Source organism: Aquarana catesbeiana, linkage group LG08, assembly GCF_042186555.1.
Source record: "Aquarana catesbeiana isolate 2022-GZ linkage group LG08, ASM4218655v1, whole genome shotgun sequence".
NCBI lineage: Eukaryota > Metazoa > Chordata > Amphibia > Anura > Ranidae > Aquarana > Aquarana catesbeiana.
This window is the reverse complement of record NC_133331.1, coordinates 142,441,059-142,457,871: the sequence shown is the minus strand read 5'-3', so window position 1 is coordinate 142,457,871 and position 16,813 is coordinate 142,441,059. Positions and strand designations below refer to the sequence as shown.

Below are 16,813 nucleotides of genomic sequence, written 5' to 3'. Positions count from 1 at the left end.
AAAAAAAATACATTTTCATATATATATATATATATATATATATATATATATATATATATATATATATACATATAAAACAATTATCGTTATTGCTGCTTCCAATTTGCAGAGTATAACTTAGCACATTGTGATTCAGTTTTTAGTAGACACATATGACTTATAATTCAAACAAGACAGAAAAAGAAAGAGAAAAAAAAAACCCCAAATACAAAAATTTCCCTATGGCATTATTTAGGTTCTCTCGCTCTCTCTCCCCCCCTCATAATGACCCATCCTGCTCTCCGAGCGCATATCCGTACTCCCTGGTGCAGACCAGAAGAGACCATGAATTCCATTTTTTATTAAATGTCCCCACCTTACCCTGTGTAATCGCAATGCCTGTTTCCATGGCGTATATATCCGCTACTTTTTTTAACCAAAGTGAGATCGAGGGGGGTGATTCTTGCTTCCAAAAGGCTGGGATACAGACCTTTGCCGCATTCAAAAGATGGGCCACCAGAGAATTCCGATATGTACACTTTGAGAGGTCCGAAAGATGAAGAAGATATCTTGCTGGGTTGGACCCCGGGTCATACTCTGTTAATTGTCTTACAGTATCTCGAACTTTAGACCAGAAATCTACTAACTTTCGACATGACCAAAAGATGTGGAGCATATTACCCTCTGATTCTCCACATCGCCAGCATTTATTTGTCCGCTCTGGATACATTTTTTGTAGTAATGATGGAACTTTATACCACCTTGTAAGGATTTGGTAGCATAACTCTTGGTATTTGCTGGCAGTTGAGGAGTAATTAGCAGAGTGTAAAATATAGCTCCTTTGCTCTTTGGAGAGTGTAATGTCCAGATCTCTTGCCCATTTCGAAAGAAATCTTGGGACAAAGTCTTCGGGGGGATTTATTAATATTTTATATACCTCCGATACTCCATGTGCAGAAGGCTCTTTCAAAAGGCATAGATTTTCTAATGGTGTATTTAAGCGTATTTTATTAACGTTAGCCTTGTTTCTGCTCCCTATGTCTCTGATTAGTTACTAATTTTATTTTAGCCTGCTTGCCATTGTGGGTGAATGTTATTATTACCCACGCTGACAGGCCAGAGGAATGAAGGAGGCGCTCTTGGGAGCGATTTCATGTCGTTGCCAAGGAGACTGGAGTTTGCATCTCGATCTGTCCAGGGGGTGACGTGGAAGGGAGGGGTGGAGCGCGCATTGCGTCTGCGCTCCCTGTTGCCGTTCATTTAGTCTGTGAGCGACATGTATGAAAGCGGCGGTTTGTTTGTTGTGCTCCCGCCCCCCATCCCCGTCTCCATACGAACGCCCCTTTAGAGGGCGGGCTTCTTCCCAGGACGCAGCAGCGTTAGTTGCCATTGAACGAGATGGATTTGCCTACAGCCACATCACCCTGAAAGCGCCCGATCTTGGACGCTAAGCAGGGTGGGGCCTGGTTAGTACCTGGATGGGAGACTGCCTGGGAGTACCAGGTGACGTAGGCTTAAAATTTTCTTTTTTTTTTGACCCGGAAATGGGGGCAGGCTGTCTTTCAGGACACAGCAGTGTTCACTGCTATTGGAAGATAAGGATTTGACATGGAAGTGCTTTAGCTCATAACATGGGAGGAATGGTGGCTGCCTATCAGTAAGTTATCAGTGTATTCAGCTTGCTTGTGCCCTATTAGATTTGTAGCCACTCCTGATTCTCTACTACTTAGTAGTTAAGTCCATTCACCTATGTATTATTGGAGAGTGGGCGGGGTTTCCAGTATCATCATGAATTGTATGTGGAACCAGGATTAGATATAAGAGCTGACACACGGGCCCCCAATCAGATTCGCTGAGGAAGTCCACACGGACGCGTGCGAGGGGCTCTGTCATGTCAGTACAGCCACCCATCTGGTTCATTTTATGCTGTATACTCCTGCACTGGGAAACAGTGCTTGCTTTGTGAGTAATATTTTTCTTATTTAATAAATTTTATACCTTTTCATATGGAGAGCACTATGTCCTGTTATTTTTGTTTTCAACATGATATATATCAACCGATGAGACTGAATTTGGGACACTGCCTGTGGACCCCTATCTCCATAATCTACCCTGTGGAAGGGAATGCATGAGTGACCTTGCTGTTAACGCAGAAGGTCCACTCAATAAGGTGAGCAGCCTAGACCCTTGGTGGAGGTTCACATTGGTGGTGATACAACGAATACAATCTTATCCTATCACTGCACCCTTTCCTTGCCAACTGAGGGATCCCCCTTCTGCAAGTGGGCAGCTTTTGATCTCCTCGGACTAAGATATACTTTTTGGGACTTTGCCTCATGCGTTTTATTGATGTACGTTTAATATGTACATTTTATGTGTATACATCTGACCTGTATTGAGCGCTGCACTGCTATATTTTGTGTATTTAAGCGATCTGATCTTCCCTATTAAGGGAGGTTAGGAAATGTGTAAGCTTTTGCATCCGCCGTGGATCCAGTGGCGGACAGAACAGCGATTGCATTTCCGACCTTGTCTTCAACCTTGATGCTTCAAGAAAATCCCCTAATCGAAATCTACCATGGCCCATAATTTGCTTAAAGCGGCTGTCTGTGTAGCCAGAGGGAAATAGTGGATTTCCCAACACAGGATGGAGCCGAGTGATTTCCCCGTCAAATCTTGAGAAAAAGTGGCTCTGTTGGAATACTTTTAAAGTTGCCCCTATCAAGGGGTGATGTCTTAAAGTTCCAAGAGTTTTAAGTTGTAGCCATGGCAGACATCGAAGAGGAATCTCCGTACATGATTGTTCAATCGCTATCCAGGTTTTGTGTCCCTCGTCTCTGCACCAAGCAAGTACCCTAGCAAGGTGTACTGCTTTGTAGTATCTTATCGGGTCGGGAAAAGCCATACCTCCTCTAGCCTTTGGCATAGCCAGTAAATTGAAAGATGGACGCGGATGCTTTTTTGCCCAAATAAATTTAATAAAAATACTACGTATTGATTTCAGAAAGGGCTCTGGGACAGCTATTGGCAGAGTCTGAAGGAGGTATAGTAACCTTGGAAGAATATTCATTTTAAGAATGGCATTCCTACCCATCCATGTATAGGGGCCTTTATTCCATCTTTCCAAATCAGATGAAAATTCCCGTATTAACGGTGGAAAATTTGCTTGGAAGACTTTGTCTATTGAGGAAATCAATTTGACTCCTAGATATGTCAGAGATGAGGCTACCCAGGGGAAGGAAAACGACGATTGAAGAGCCTGTGCTCGTGCTGTTGGCAACGTAATGTTTAATATCTCTGATTTTTGAGTATTAATTTTAAAATTAGAGATTAAGCTATAGCGATCAAACTCATTTACAAGGTTTGGTAACGTGGTTTCTGGTGAGGTGATGAAAAACAATATGTCGTCTGCATATGCTGCAGTTTTGTGCTCAGTTTTGTCGATTGAGCAACCCTGTATATCGATATTTTGTCGAACATGTCGCAGAAATGGTTCGAGGGTTAATATGAATATCATTGGGGACAAAGGGCATCCCTGTGTAATACCGTTGCTCATGTTAACCAGTTGCCGACCGCCGCACAACGATGTACGTCGGCAGAATGGCACGGGCAGGCAAAAGGACTTACAGGTACGCGGCGGTCGGCAAATCTTCCCCGGCGATCGGAGGTGAGGGGGAGGCCATCCATTTGTGGCCCCCCCCTCGCGATCGCTCCTAGCCAATCAGATCATTTCCCTGCCTCTCTATTATACACAGAGGCAGAGGAAATGATGTAATCTCTCCTCGGCTCGGCATTTTCCGTTCCGGCGCAGAGGAGAGAAGACTGCAATGTGAGTGCACCAACACATCACAGTAGAACATGCCAGGCACACAATACACCCCCGATCACCCCCCCAATCACCCCCCCCCCCCCCGTCACACTGACACCAAGCAGTTTTTTTTTTTCTGATTGCTGCATGGTGTCAGTTTGTGACAGTTAGTGTGGTAGGGCAGTTAGTGTTAGCCCCCTTTAGGTCTAAGGTACCCCCCTAACCCCCCCTAATAAAGTTTTAACCCCTTGATCACCCCCGTCGCCAGTGTCGCTAAGCGATCATTTTTCTGATCGCTGTATTAGTGTCACTGGTGACGCTAGTTAGGGAGGTAAATATATAGGTTCACCGTCAGCATTTTATAGCGACAGGGACCCCCATATACTATCTAATAAAGGTTTTAACCCCTTGATTGCCCCTAGTTAACCCTTTCACCACTGATCACCGTATAACCTTTACGGGTGACGCTGGTTAGTTTGTTTATTTTTTATAGTGTCAGGGCACCCGCCGTTTATTACCGAATAAAGGTTTAGCCCCCTGATCGCCCGGCGGTGATATGCGTCGCCCCAGGCAGCGTCAGGTTAGCGCCAGTACTGCTAACACCCACGCACGCAGCATACGCCTCCCTTAGTGGTATAGTATCTGAACGGATCAATATCTGATCCGATCAGATCTATACTAGCGTCCCCAGCAGTTTAGGGTTCCCAAAAATGCAGCGTTAGCGGGATCAGCCCAGATACCTGCTAGCACCTGCATTTTGCCCCTCCGCCCAGCCCAGCCCACCCAAGTGCAGTATTGATCGATCACTGTCACTTACAAAACACTAAACGCATAACTGCAGCGTTCGCAGAGTCAGGCCTGATCACTGCGATCGCTAACAGTTTTTTGGGTAGCATTTTGGTGAAGAGTATTTTGCAAACCTCACTTTTTGTCACAAAGTTTTGAAAATTGAAAAAAGAAAAAAAAAATGTTTTTTCTTGTCTTTCTTTATTTTCAAAAACAAATGAGAGCTGCAAAATACTCACCATGCCTCTCAGGAAACAGAACGCAAAAGCCAGTGGGGAAATCTACTTTCCAAAATGGGGTCATTTGGGGAGGGGGGGTTTGTGCCACCTGGGCATTCCATGGCCTCCGAAACTGTGATAGGCAGTGAAGAGTGAAATCAAAAATTTACACCCTTAGAAATCCTGAAGACAGAGATTGGTTTTCGGGGCCCCGTACGCGGCTAGGCTCCCAAAAAGTCCCACACATGTGGTATCCCCATACTCAGGAGAAGCAGCTAAATGTATTTTGGGGTGCAATTCCACATATGCCCATGGCCTGTGTGAGCAATATATCATTTAGTGACAACTTTGCGCAAAAAAAAAATTTTTTTAATTTGTCACTTTCCCGCAACTTGTGTCAAAATATAAAATATTCCATGGACTCAACATGCCTCTCAGCAAATAGCTTGGGGTGTCTACTTTCCAAAATGGGGTCATTTGGGGGGGTTTTGTGCCATCTGGGCATTTTATGGCCTTCAAAACTGTGATAGGTAGTGAGGAGTGAAATCAAAAATTTACGCCCTTAGAAATCCTGAAGGCGGTGATTGGTTTTTGGGTCCCCGTACACGGCTAGGCTCCCAAAAAGTCCCACACATGTGGTATCCCCGTACTCAGGAGAAGCAGCTAAATGTATTTTGGGGTGCAATTCCACATATGTCCATGGCCTGTGTGAGCAATATGTCATTTAGTGACAACTTTGTGCAAAAAAAAAAAAAAATTTGTCACTTTCCCGCAACTTCTGTCAAAATATAAAATATTCCATGGACTCAACATGCCTCTCAGCAAATAGCTTGGGGTGTCTACTTTCCAAAATGGGGTCATTTGGGGGGTTTTGTGCCATCTGGGCATTTTATGGCCTTCAAAACTGTGATAGGTAGTGAGGAGTGAAATCAAACATTTACGCCCTTAGAAATCCTGAAGGCGGTGATTGGTTTTTGGGGCCCCGTACGCGGCTAGGCTCCCAAAAAGTCCCACACATGTGGTATCCCCGTACTCAAAAGAAGCAGCTGAATGTATTTTGGGGTGCAATTCCACATATGCCCATGGCTTGTGTGAGCAATATATCATTTAGTGACAACTTTTTGTAATTTTTTTTTTGTCATTATTCAATCACTTGGGACAAAAAAAAATAATATTCAATGGGCTCAACATGCCTCTCAGCAATTTCCTTGGGGTGTCTACTTTCCAAAATGGGGTCATTTGGGGGGTTTTGTACTGCCCTGCCATTTTAGCACCTCAAGAATAGACATAAGCAGTCATAAACTAAAAGCTGTGTAAATTCCAGAAAATGTACCCTAGTTTGTAGACGCTATAACTTTTGCGCAAACCAATAAATATACACTTATTGACATTTTTTTTACCAAAGACATGTGGCCGAATACATTTTGGCCTAAATGTATGACTAAAATTGAGTTTATTGGATTTTTTTATAACAAAAAGTAGAAAATATCATTTTTTTTCAAAATTTTCGGTCTTTTTCCGTTTATATCGCAAAAAATAAAAACGGCAGAGGTGATCAAATACCATCAAAAGAAAGCTCTATTTGTGGGAAGAAAACGACGCAAATTTCGTTTGGGTACAGCATTGCATGACTGCGCAATTAGCAGTTAAAGCGACGCAGTGCCAAATTGTAAAAAGTGCTCTGGTCAGGAAGGGGGTAAATCCTTCCGGAGCTGAAGTGGTTAAAGTATGAGGAGGTTACCTCATTAATTCTTACCGCCGCAGATGGAACAGAGTATATAGCCTCTATCCATTTACCAAATGCTTTCCCAACTCCAATATGGGTCAACGTCTCCTTCAGAAATGTCCAATCCACCCTGTCAAAGGCTTTCTCAGCGTCAGACGATAGCAGACATAGTGGTATTTTACGAGAATGAGCCAGATTAATAATATCTAAAGCCCTAGTGGTATTATCTTTAGCCTATTTGGTAGGCATAAAGCCTACCTGATGTGGATGACAGTCTGAAGGAGAGGTTGTAATCTTGTAGCTAATATCCTTGTGAAAATTTTCAAATCGACATTTAATAATGAGATTGGTCTATAGTTCTTACATTGGGTGAGGTCCTTGCCTTCCTTAGGAATGACTGCAATATGTGCCCTAAGAGTGTCAGTCGGTAAGGGTCGATCTTCTAGGAGGGAATTAAATGCTTTTGTAAATCTTGGACCTAAAATGGGAGCAAATACCTTGTAATAGACTACTGTATACCCATCTGGGCCGGGAGCTTTATGTGGCTTTAACGTACTGATTGCGTTCATATATTCGTCAATTGATATCGGCGCATTTAGTGCCTCCGAGTCGTCAGAGATTGATGGTAAACCTGAGGAGGCAAGGTACTCTCTAATTAATTGTTGCTTTTGTGCCGTTTGGTCTGACGGGGTATTCGTCTATAAGTTATATAATGACTGGTAATATTTTCGAAAAACCTCTGCGATTTTATTAGATTTGAAGAAATGGTTCTCTCCGTCAGAGTCTATATGTGGGACATAGTTTCTACGTGAGTTTTCCCTAAGTGAATGTGCCAGGAGTTTGCCTGATTTGTTCCCTTGTTCATAGTGTACATTTCTAGCTCTAGCTGTCTGTATGCTGGCCTCCTGTTTCATCAAAGAAGAGAGTTTTTCCCGCTGTATCCTGAGATCTACTGCTACGGTTTGTGAAAGTGATTTTTTATGTTTAGTCTCTAACTCTGCTACCAATTTTAATTGATCCTGAAACACTCTTTGTTTTTTTTTACTTATTTCCGTTGCCTTTTTAATCAATATACCTTGCATAACGCATTTATGTGTTTCCCATAGAATGAGTGGGGAGATTTCTGCTGAGTCATTTTCATTAAAGATTCTAATTAGTTCGCTTGAAAGCTCGTTCCGAAGTTGGCCTTTTTGTAGTAGCAATTCATTAAGTTTCCATGTCCATGGTCTGTTAGCCGGCTTAGACAGCTGAAGATCTAAAGACACCGGAGCATGATCTGATACCGTCAATGTCCCGATGGTCGAGTTGACCACCGCTGGTAGTAAAGATTGAGATATTAACACATAATCGATTCTAGAGTAACTATTGTGTGGCGCCGAATAGAAAGTGTAGTCACGTTCGGCTGGATGCTGGACTCTCCAAACATCTACAAGTCGCATAGATTGTATAGCTTTTTTTATTCGTCTAAGATATTGATAAGATAGATGTGTAGCGGATTTAGAAACGTCCAGTAAAGGATCAAGGGCCACATTCAAATCTCCACCCAGTATCAGTCCACCCTCCATAAAAACCTGTAGATTATTAAGAATTCCATTAAGACAACTCAACTGTGCCTGGTTCGGTAAATAGATGGACGCCAAAGTAACTCGACGGCCAGCTAAGTCGCCCTTAAGAAAAAGGTAGCGTCTTTCCGGATCCCTCATCTGGTCGGCGTAGGACCATGGAACCGTCCCAGAAAGCAAGATACTCGCCCCCCTCGTCTTAGAGTCTGGGGCTGTACTGTGGAAAACATATGGATATCTTTCATCTTTAAATTTTGGTGTCTTCCCGGATTGGAAATGTGTCTCTTGTATGAATACCACCTGAGCGCGCATGCGCCAGAGTTCACGTAGGTCCACTGTGCGCTTCTCCGGTATATTCAATCCATTGACATTCAGGGAGAGGCAGCGCACACTGGTCATAGTGAAGCCCGATACAGGAAAGAAGAAAGAGCGAGAGAAAAAAAAACCCCCAAAACCCCACACACTCCAACACACCAAAAACACAAAATTGAATACAATTTTGTTAAAAAAAATTATTTGTGATTATATTTTTGCTCATTTAAAAAGATCAACACAAAGAAAGACATGTCTCTTCATCAATATACCAGATAATTTATTATAGTTATTTTTTATACAGCTATGACAATTTACACAGTGGTTTACATAATGTACATTCACATCAGCCCCTCCCCTCTAGTAGCTTACAATCTGAGGTCCCTAACTTATGTGCTCCTACTCCTCATACTGTATATACTTACACTTACTAGGGCCAATTTAGACAGTGGCCAATTAACCTACCAATGGGGTTGATTTATTAAAGGCAAATAGACTGTGCACTTTGCAAAGTGACGTTGCTCTAGAGCTTAGTAAATGAGATAAAGCTTCACTTTGCAAACAATACCCAATCACATGCAAGGAAAATAAAAAAAACAGCATTTTTACTTACACATGATTGGATGATGGAAGGCAGCAGAGCTTCTGCTCATTTACTAAGCTCTGGTGCAACTGGTCTTGCAGAGTGCAACTGCACTTTGCAAAAGGCACAGTCTATTTGCTTTTAGTAAATCAACCCCAGTGTGTCTTTGTAACGTGGGAGGGAACTTGAGTACCTAGAGCAGCATTTATCAGCCTTTTCAACACAGAGGAACCGTTATAATATAATACATTTACACCTCTGAACAAAACACTGTCTATTTTAATGTACTTTTTGTTATGCTTCCAATATACAGCCATGTTAACTAACCCTAAAATCCAGGGAGTCGCCCTGTCCCCTTTCACCATATCACTCTACCTGACTCATCCCTCCTCTCTGCATAGTTGGCAGTAGACCCTTATTTTACAAGGCAATGGCGGAGATTTACTAACACCGGAGAGTGCAAAATCTGGTGCAGCTCTGCAGAGAAACCGATCAGCTTCCAGGTTTTATTGTTAAGGCTTAATTGAACAAGCTGAAGTTAGAAGCTGATTGACTGACATGCACAGCTGCACCCAATTCTGAGTGCACCAGTTTTAGTAAATCTCCCCCATTGTTTATAAGTGTAAAATGCAGTATGTACATGATGCTGTGTTGGTTATGGTTTCTTAAAGGCTGACAACATTTACATACAGACATAGCATAGTACTACTTCTTTTGTTATACTCCCTCCCTATATAAGTACGGTTTGACATCTTCTGTATGCCGAATGTAGATCTCAATATCTGTTCTTATTCTGCATGTTTAGATGCTGCACAATACCATTTCTGTATGCTGAATATAGTTCTCGGTATATGATATCTTGACTGCATGGTGCCACTTATCTTATTCTGTATGTTGAATGTAGTCCTTAGTATATGATATTGTGTCTGCATGGTGCCAGTTATCTTATTCTGTATGCTGAATGTAGTTCTCAGTATATGATATTGTGTCTGCAGGGTATATAGAGACTTTGTATTGGTTTATTGTTGTATTAATTGTATTTTTATTGAAGTATGCACTTTACTAGGGTGGAAGCTGTGTAAAAAAGAAAAGGGGTGTTTTGTAGTACTGCCTGTGTCATATTAATTATCGTGCTCTTTATTGATTTATGCACTTTTATTAGGGTGAGAATTGTGTATATAGGAGCTTAAACACCTGCATGAACGTTAGTATTGTGTAAAAACACACTGTAGGTAAAAAAGGGGAGGTGTACTATAGTACTGTTAAGCATATAAAAAAATGTTTTTGCTTTTCACGATTTGTACCCTATTAGTGGGTTATAAACACAGCAGAGGCAGCTGCATCTATCAAGCATTCCATAGCGTGGAGTATTGAGTTCATTGATTGTTGCCACTGCTGCCAAACTGAACTGCCACTGGCCAGTTTTCTGGAATTTGCACAGGGCGGCTTATTCAAACCCGTGAGCCGTTACCGATACGCTGCTGCTCATAGGTAGCCAGCAATCATGAAGGAGGCTATAGTTAGGCTCTCAGGGGTGCAAAGTGTACAGCCTTATCTGCTGCTTCATTGCTTTTTCTGGGATATAAAATGTACCTGTGCTGTGCAGGTACATTTTATATTTTAGTCAGGCACAGCACTGTTTTTTGGTGGATGGGGGCTAAAGAGTGGGGACACTGAAAGTATAGTATTTGCATCAATTTTCTTATATATACTGTAAGCCTTATAAAAATGATGTGCAAATATTTTAAGGGTCCTGATCAGATCCCTTGGGCTGGAGCACCCCATCCCCCCGCCATTACCATGTCCTTAATGCACGAGCCGCCCCTGTTGCAGGATTTAAAAGTCATTTTGTATGTGTGTGCTGTAATCTTCTCCTCTCTTTATCGGTCTTATAGCCGCACCATCTAATGTTATGCATTCTTAGGGTGTAAACAATGGGGGGAACTGTCGCGGCAACTCTAAATGTAAAAGCAGCCAACACTACAATAAGACTGATTGTGAAGTGAGTGGAAAACAAAAAGGTGTAGCGCTAAAAAGTATGCTAACTCTACATTGCTAAATGCAGAATCGTAAAAGTGAAAGTGATATACAAACTGGGGTGTAGGAACTACCTAATAGAATCTAGGGTCCTAAAATAACTGTGTTCAAAAAATTTTCAACTGAATAAATAACATGAAATCATGTAAATGTGTCTCATTGGTATGAACATCCAATAGAGCAAACATAGAAGGAATTAACCTAAGTGTAGTAAGTGGTCTATGTAGACATTACTGACATGATGATACAAACATTCAAAGCACAAAACAGTGTCTTATATCTACGTGAAAAATTGCGCCAAAGCTGTGAACATAAAAATATAGAAATAAAACGTGAAAAAACTTATAACCATGTGTTGAAATAATAAAAGTCTATATAGGTTGGTGACTCCTAAAGATGCATGATGTTCAGCGCTTGTGTGGGAACTGTTCACCGCAAAGAGTAGAGCATATCACCATACAACGCCAGATCTTCAAAAGAGTATACTTCAGCAGAGGTAAATGTAATACCCTTACCAGAAAAGTTGGACTCACAGGCCGTGGGCGGTGAGTCATAAAGGCTTGTAACGTCAAAACAGTAGGGTTAGATATGGTTCCAATCCCTTGGAGAAGCCAGGTGGATGCGAGAGACCTCACGGTTCTTCTTCCAGGGGAGGGCGATGGAGGTAAGCCTTGTCCCTTTGTCCGAAAGTAGACTGGAATGTTCCACCGGGTTCCTTGGTCAGTGACAATTCTCAAGATGTAGTGAAGGAAGAGTGAAAAAAGAGAACTTCCACATAGTGTGAATCCGTTTGTATAAGGAAAAATTTATTGATAAAAATATTTCCAAAGATTAATAAAAATGGGTGGTAAAAATTTGGTTCAATTGAACATAAAAGTAGCGCAGAAAAGGTAGCTGGAGTAGCATAAAGCACCCGACGTGTTTCGTCTGCTAAGACTTCGGCTGGGGTATAGCCATAGAGGAGTGTATTCCTCCCATGGTTGAGAAGCAGGATCTTTCATTCTATGAATAGTGTAGGACCCATTGAAAATGGGGTACTTTGACGCAGTAGTGGGGTTAGGCATTATGTGGCCATATCCCCATATTCTTGCTTATTTGCTGAATATGTTCAGGTGTTTTAAATAGCCTTGCAGGATTTAAATGTCATTTTAAAAATGTAATATTAAAAAAATACTTCAATAAAAATTAGAAAAAGGTTTTTGAACAAACCAACATCTTTGTTTTTATGTTTGACATTAGAAATATAATTTTTTTGGTTAAACAGGCATGTTTCAAACCATAACATACACTACTCATGAACTTACAAAGTTCAACTAAAGTATTAATAATAATAGGAACACACGACAAAATGCTTACTTTTTTGCAGCACTCTCTTGATTCTTCTGTACTGATCCTGCTCCCTCAATTTGAGGTCTGACACTTGTTTCCTCAGTTGATCCTTGGATCGCCGTACCCCAAAATTCTTCTGCAGACTTTTTACAGTTTTACTCATGATCTTGGTCTTTCCCACAATTGGGTTTCTGTACGGTCCATATTTCCCGTCATAGTCGGCCCTCTTCAAGATGTCCACCATCTCACCAAAGGACATATTTGAGGCCTTAAATATCCTGGATCGGGACGTTTGTGGCTCCGGCTTTCCTCGTCGTTGCTGCTCTCCTCTGCATGCACCTGCTATGTCTCCGCCATGTGCTCTCCTACTGCGCCGAAAGAGAAGGGTCGGGTAATATACTAGAAAGAAGGTCAGGGGCCGGCGGAGTTTCACTCATGCGCAGTGTATATAAAGCGTAACACATGTGCGTCGTACGTACGATCTGTGAGCGGAGGACGGAGTAGCGTAAGCGCTGATTGTGCTAACGAAGGTACAATTTTAACTTGGGGCATCAGTGGCCTATACTGCTTATAGATTGAGGCTATTGGGACAAGATTAGGAGAATTTAGCCTGACATTAGAGTTTGTCTTGTGTTGTGTCTTGCAGAGAAAATGGATAGATTAAAGATCATGACTTCCTCCCTAGCTTCATTGATAAATACAGGGATAAATACTGCCTTGTTTGTGGCAGGTGAAACACCAATTTTCTAATAATAAAATAAAGAGGAAGGCAGCGCTGGATCAATTGCTGGAATTGGTGAAGCCGGTGATTCCCACGGCAACCATCCCCTATTTGAAGTGCAAAATTGGTGGCCTGAGGAGCACATATAATAGGGAGCGCAAAAAGATCCAGGATTCCATGAGATCAGGAGCAGCAGCATATGACGTTTATGTCCCAAGGCTGTGGTACTACGACAGACCAGACTGAAATCAGGCCATCACTCTCAACCTTTCCTTCCACACATCCTTCCACTCTTCCTTCCACCTCAGATGAGGCTTCAGAAGTGCAACCTGGGCCTTCCACCCAGGAAGATGTGGAGAAGCTCAGCTTGAGCCAGGTATAGCATTGTTCAACATATTTCTTGCCAAAAATGAATGATGTTAACTAGATGTTATTATTGATCACTAATTTCTGATTTAAAAAAGTGGTTTACATATCAATAGACAGTAGTAGCCAAAAATTATTGGGACAAGAATGACAAATGCTGGGGTCAGAAGGATAGTCTTTTCTATTTGTTAACATTCAGTTTGCAACAGTCATGAGCTTTAAATTGTGTGTGATTGATGACCAAAAAACTAAATCTGTGCCCCATTTTCATACACAGGAAAGTCTCAGCCGGGAGGAGGGCGTGGAGAGTCTCAGCCAGGAGGAGGCCGTGGAAAGTGGCAGCCAGGAGGTGGCCGTGGAAAGTGGCAGCCAGGAGGTGGCCATGCCCAGTAGCCTGACCGAATCGCAGGTTCCTCCCCTCCTCCTTCCAACAAAAAGGCCCAGGAAGGGGAGTAACATGGAGGAGTCAGCGCTTTCTTTGATTCGCCAGGCTACTGCGGCCCTCAGAACCACCCCCAATCTTCAAGAGGCCTATGCCTGCATGGCAGCCAGCAAATTTCAGGAAATGGAGGTGGGCCAACGCCTCATTTGTGAGGAACTGTATGTATCAGGCCCTAAATAAGGGGGTGATGGGCGAACTCACAAAAAGTCACCTCCTGCCACAACTCCAACACCACAGCCACAGCCTGGAAGAAAGCATGGAAGGAAGACAAGAGTGTGATGGCCTGGGTTCAGTTTGGTCTGGCAAAAGATGCAGGCTGTTGTAAGACCACAGCCTCAGGACATAAGTCATCTGCTGCTGCTCCCGATCTCTCCCGACCGTATTGTGCTCCCTATTAAATGGACTCCTCAGGCTACCAATTTGGACTGTCAAACAATTGATGTCTGCCCTGGGGTACAAAGGCTTCGCCAATTTCAACAGTTTATCCAGCGTTGCCTTCCTCTTTATTTTGATATGACCCCTAATAAATGTCTATTTTAGTTTCACAAATACTTGGCTATGTGTTTTAGTTCAAAAAGGACAGTTTGTTTGTGAGTAGGCAGGTACATTTCAAAAATACAATGTCAAATTAACAAGGGACACCAACACCAGCCAATCTCCTTATAAGATAATAATGGTGTTGTGGTAACTTGACACACCAATCGACAAAAAATATTATGGAGATTACTAGAAAAAAAACATGCAAAAAAAAAAAAAAAAAAAAGGAGATCTTGATTAAAAAAAAAAAAAAAGATCACTATAAAAAAAAATAGAAACATTATTCTGGAGATCTGGCGAAAAAAAAAATAAAGATTATTCAGGAGATCACGAGAAATAATAAAGAAATAAATTTGTCAGAACTCTGTTTGAATATCAGCAGCAAAACAACTTCATTATTTTAGCATTCTAGAAGAAGAGAATACGCTGCATTAAAAGATTAAAAAATTTGCAGCGTGACGAATGTGCTATCTCCATTACGAAGGCTAGTTTTACCAGACCGAGCGCTTCCGTCTCGTACTTGATTCAGTGCATGCGTGGAATTTTGTGCGCCTGAATTGGCTACACACGCTCGGAAGTTACGACAACGGATTTTGTTATCGGAAAATTTGAGATCCAGCTCTCAAACATCTGTTGTCGGAAATTCCGACACGAAACGTCCGATGGAGCCTACACACGGTCTGAACTTCCGACAACAAGCTCACATCGAACATTTGTGGAGATTGGAAATTCCGATCGTGTGTACGCGACATAAGTGTTTCAATTTGTATGCAATCAGGCAGGCCCTTGCACTACATGGTTTTGGTAAATCTGAAGACAAAAATCTGCAAAAAATCTAATAGTGTGTATGGGGCTTTAGTGTGTTTTGATGCAATTTATATTAAGAGGCAACACGCTAAAGCACACTACTGTGTTGTGGTGTGTTGTGTTAAAGCTTTCTGTCAGTTTAAATCAGTTTGTTCCAAGCCGGTCCAAATGAGCTATGCTTTTCAGTAACAGATGTTGTACTGAAAAGTCCCACACTCCGCTTGAGTGCTTTCGTCATATACCTCTTCCTCCCGTCTGAATATAGATATTAGATATTAACCACATCAACCAGGAGCAAGGCATGACTCTGCAAGCTGGAACAAAACTGTTTATTGAAACACATGTACAGAGAGGTAACACTCAGGGAAACCCCTCCCTTTGCATTTAGGGCAGGGTAAACTGTCTCATAACAATAGACACACAGGTCAGGTGTATTCAAACTTCTGATCAGTAAACAGTCTTATCAGCAGGGAGGGGCTGCTGGAGGAATTCCCCCCCCCCCACACAGACATAAATCCCTTAATATACTTGTCTCCCAAGGCAGACAGACACAATAGAACAATGGAATACAACCACACCCCAAATGATCCCAGCAAAGAGTCCAGCAGCATGAGACAACACACAATATATACATATATACAACGTTCCAGTGTGGCTGTACAGCGAGTCCGACTAGCACAGATCAGACTGGGGTTCTTGATAACCCTGTGCCCCTAATGGTTACAGGGTGATTTACACATAGGAGAGGCCGGGGAGCTGGACAAGGAGTTTCCAGTGCTCTCCAAGGTAAGCTGGGTTCCACAAGCCCCCCACCCAAAGTGACTCCCATCACAGATTTTCCTGCTGTTACTGCTGTATAAACTGTATAAGCTAAATACAGTATATAGTGCTGTGTTTGGATAGTGGGATAGGGATTTCCCATTCTGAAACAAAATCACGTCGGACTGAGAGCTGCTCAGCAATTCACAGGAAGCTTTGTACTTTATGAATGAATACGTTTTTTCTGATTGGTTGAGGTGGAGATTGGTAAAGCATTGTCTGCCTCGCCACCTCAGCCAATCAGAGAAAGCATTGTATTCATTAATAAAATACAAAGCTTCCTGTGAATGGTTGAGCAGCTCTCAGTCCAACTCGATTGCAATTCCAGACAATTTATTAAGAAAAAAGTGTTCATATACTCACAAGCGACAAAAGCAAGTAAACATTATACAGTCAAATGCCACCAGTCGGAGCCAGCGTGATGACTGGATGATATTCTCATCTTTTCTTCTAACCTGGAGGAGCATCACAGGCATGTTTGCAGTGTCTTTGAAAAATTAAGGAAGAATCGACTTTATGTCGAAAAATGTGAGTTTGAACAAACCCAGATCCAGTTCATGGGATATATTATTTCTCCAGAAGTAAGCATGGATCCTGAGAAGATCAAAGCAGTGGTGGATTGGCCTGCCCCTAGAAATGTTAAGGAAATACAAAGATTTGTTGGATTTGCAAACTTCTACAGAAAATTAATAAGAAACTTCTCTACGGTGATAGCACCAATTATGCAGCTGACAAAAAAAGGAATGCCCTTTGTGTGGTTGTCTTGTAGACAAGCACGTTG

General features: G+C 42.1%; 1 pseudogene; it reads left to right on the top strand.

The window, feature by feature from the left end:
- The first annotated feature begins 1,385 nt into the window (after window positions 1-1,385).
- LOC141107021 (5S ribosomal RNA) lies at window positions 1,386-1,494 on the top strand (annotated as a pseudogene).
- The last annotated feature ends 15,319 nt before the right edge of the window (window positions 1,495-16,813 follow it).